This window comes from Typopeltis vanoorti, chromosome 7 (assembly GCF_054136105.1).
Source record: "Typopeltis vanoorti isolate ZY-2024b chromosome 7, IOZ_Tvanoo_1.0, whole genome shotgun sequence".
NCBI lineage: Eukaryota > Metazoa > Arthropoda > Arachnida > Uropygi > Thelyphonidae > Typopeltis > Typopeltis vanoorti.
The window spans coordinates 104854612-104858050 of NC_143555.1; the positions used below are offsets into that span (position 1 = coordinate 104854612).

Sequence of the window (3439 nt, forward strand, 5' to 3'; positions counted from 1 at the left end):
AATGAACTTTTTGACAATAATTTTACAATAATTACAGAATGTAATTATTCTGTCAAAAAAGCAAACAAACTTTGCTAAATGCTGTACTTTTCACTTGAAAATCAGCTTGTAAATGTGTTTATAACACAGTAATAAAATTGGAATTAATTCCATTTAAAACAAATTCTGGTTTTTAAATTCAAAAAGATTTGAAAAATCGAAGTAAACTAAAGCATACAGAAAATTATATTTTTTTAAATAGCTTATACTATATCCTTAGATGCATACACAGTATTAATATAAGCATGTCTATTAAAATTTAAACTATTTAAGCAGGCGCTAGTTGTGAGATGTAGAGCGCCTCCCAGCGATGAGTTCTTGGACTGAATTAGAAGTGTTGCATAATAATAATTATTATTATCATGTGACATGTGACATGAATGATCACATGATAATAATAATTATTATTATCATGTGATAATAATCGAGTGAGAGTGTGGCAACAGCATCCAACGATTGATACCCTTCCAACTACTGACCGCGTTCAAACTTGCTTAACTTTTTGCGTGAGTCATTAGTAGCAGAGGCTCTACCAATCGACCAACTTTTGTTGGCCAATAATAATAATTTTTAAAATTTATTATTATTATTATTATTATTATTTCTCAGATAAATTACATACATTATATGAAGATAGTTATGCATTACAAATATTTTCTCGTACATAAAGTTTTTTTTTTAAATAATAATAATAACAATAACTGTTTACAACGTATATTATTATAATATTCATAATGATGATTATTACAGATGTTTCTTTGCAATTTTACACTCCATATATACAATATCAATGGATATAATCACTCTATATTGCATACTTTTGTTACAGTTATTACATACATTCGATTATATATCTTACATTTGTTTACATATGATGTTTACTTTACATACATTTGTTTACATATAATACATACATTACATACTTTGGTTTACATGTGATACGTACATTACATGCACTTGGTTACATATGATACATCTTGGATGAGAACTAATTTCTCTGCTTTCATCCTCGAAGCGTATATGTAAGCTTATCTGAGGATGACACCGGTTGGTTATTATTTATTGTTTTTTTTTTTGCTGTGTTGGGAAGCTACGAAATCCATGATTGAGAAATTCGCGCACGCGCGCGCTCACGCACGCACGCACGCACGCACACACACACACACACACACACACACACACACACACACACACACACACACACACACACACACACACACACACACACACACACACACACACACACACACACACACACACACACACACACACACACACACACACACACACACACACACACACACACACACACACACACAATAACTTAGAATGTATTGACGCTGAACTGGAAGCCTGAATATACTGTGTTTCATTAAGTTTGTATGGTATTTTGAGTGCGTGTTTCTTGTTCATAGTATGTCCTTAGAGCTCTTTTCAGGCTATTGTAGTTTGTAAGGTTTCTGTATTCAAAAGAAATTTGTATCTTTGTTTATTTGTAATTTGTTTATCATGCCTGGGATGTAGAAGTTTCGCGTGGCCTTTCCGTAGTGATTATTGCATTTATATGTGATATAATTAGTAGTCTGAGGTCTTGTTATGCGGTATGTATTTCTGACTGTCCTGTAGTTGGCATCGAAATAATGTTTCAGCAAAGCTGCATAGTGGCATAAATGTTTTGCTGTCAGTATTTTGTGTTCTGACATTGCAATGTTTATAAGGTCGTGATTTTCTCTTTATTCCCAAAAGATCAGTTTTATCATTTTGTACTGTAGCAACATTAATCTATTTAATTTATAGGGTGCACAGAAAGCATACGTTGTTATAGCGTATCTTAGTATATTTTGGCATAGTGCTTTGTATATTAGTATATTTTGGCATAGTGCTTTGTATATTAGTATATTTTGGCATAGTGCTTTGTATATTAGTATTTTTAGGCGTATGGGAACTATGTCTTTTAACCTGTACAGTTTGCCACTTATTGTTCGGAGTTTGTTGTGTAGATGGTTTATGTGGCTATTCCAGTTCATATCTGCATCGAGGTAAATTCCAAGGTATCGTATTGTTTCAACCTGAGTGATTGTGGTGGTTTTGCTGTTCTGTGTGTTTTGTATGTTGGAAAGTGGATGTTGGATGGTTATATATTTGTTATCAACTGGTCGAGTCAGTGGATTTCTGAATATCATTAATTTTGTCTTTTCTGAGCTTAGGTGTATGGAGTTTTTCGTGAGCCAGTCTATGATCAGATTTATGTCATGTTGCATATTTGTTTGGGCTATGCTTGCGTTGCTTTTGGACCGAAATAGAAGACAGTAGATATCGAAAAAATATAGAGTAATATCAGATTAAAAAAAAAAAAGGGGGGGGGCTTCTTCATTTATCTAAAAGATATAATATTTTCATTTGCTAATAATAATAATAATAATTCATATTAAACAATATAAATCACCACTTCATGATAGCTAAATAAAAAAATAATAAATAAATCTATAGAGCAATAATTGGGACAACATTAATGTCAACACACAAACATGAACTGCATTCCGGGAGATTTGGTTCCCTTTCAATCAGCTGCAAGAGCGACATCGCTGAGACTTCGCGTCTGACGTCATATATCTTAGAAGGTGCACGCACCAAGTACGACATAATTGACTCTCAGCGTTTCTCTACCCACATTTCACGTAAGACGTACCCAGGAAGTTGCACTAAGAGCATTACGATCAAATACAGACAATCTAACAACGCACAGAATAAAATTGCTTTTGGACCGAAATAGAAGGCAGTAGATATCGAAAAAACGTAGAGTAATATCAGATTTAAAAAAAAAAAAAAAAAATGGGCTTCATTTATCTAAAAGATATAATATTTTCATATGCTAAAAAAAAATAATTAATTAAAATTAAATAAAAACGCTACGGCATTATATAAATATATTCTAATTAAAAAGAAACGGAAGATAAAGAAAACGTGGCACAGTCCGTACATTATTTTTTCATTAATAGCGTCTTACATGACTATTCAATGGCAATCTTATCACTAGTCGTGTTAAACATTCATTTTGTTCAATTCACCACAATTCTACGGATTAGTGCTAAATTAGTAAAAGCTATCGCATCGGTTCTGTGGTGTAGCGGTTATCACGTTTGCTTTACACGCAAAAGGTCCCCGGTTCGATCCCGGGCAGGACCAGCGGCGTATTTTTTTTCTCTTTCTTTCATTTCCATTACCTCTTTATTATTAATAATGAACAAAAAAACATAATAACTGTATTTAATAACATATTAACGGGTTATAATTTTACGAATTTTATTTAAATACGTGAAATGCATTTTCGTACAAATGGGTAACTGTGAATATTTTCTATAAGCAATCATATTATAAACGACTGAAGAAAATTTTTAAA

At 32.3% G+C, this 3439-nt stretch overlaps 1 non-coding gene across 1 annotated transcript; it reads left to right on the forward strand.

Moving 5' to 3' along the window:
* The first annotated feature begins 3152 nt into the window (after positions 1-3152).
* Positions 3153-3225, forward strand: TRNAV-UAC (transfer RNA valine (anticodon UAC)). Its single transcript has one exon. It is a non-coding gene; the product is annotated as a tRNA-Val (tRNA).
* The last annotated feature ends 214 nt before the right edge of the window (positions 3226-3439 follow it).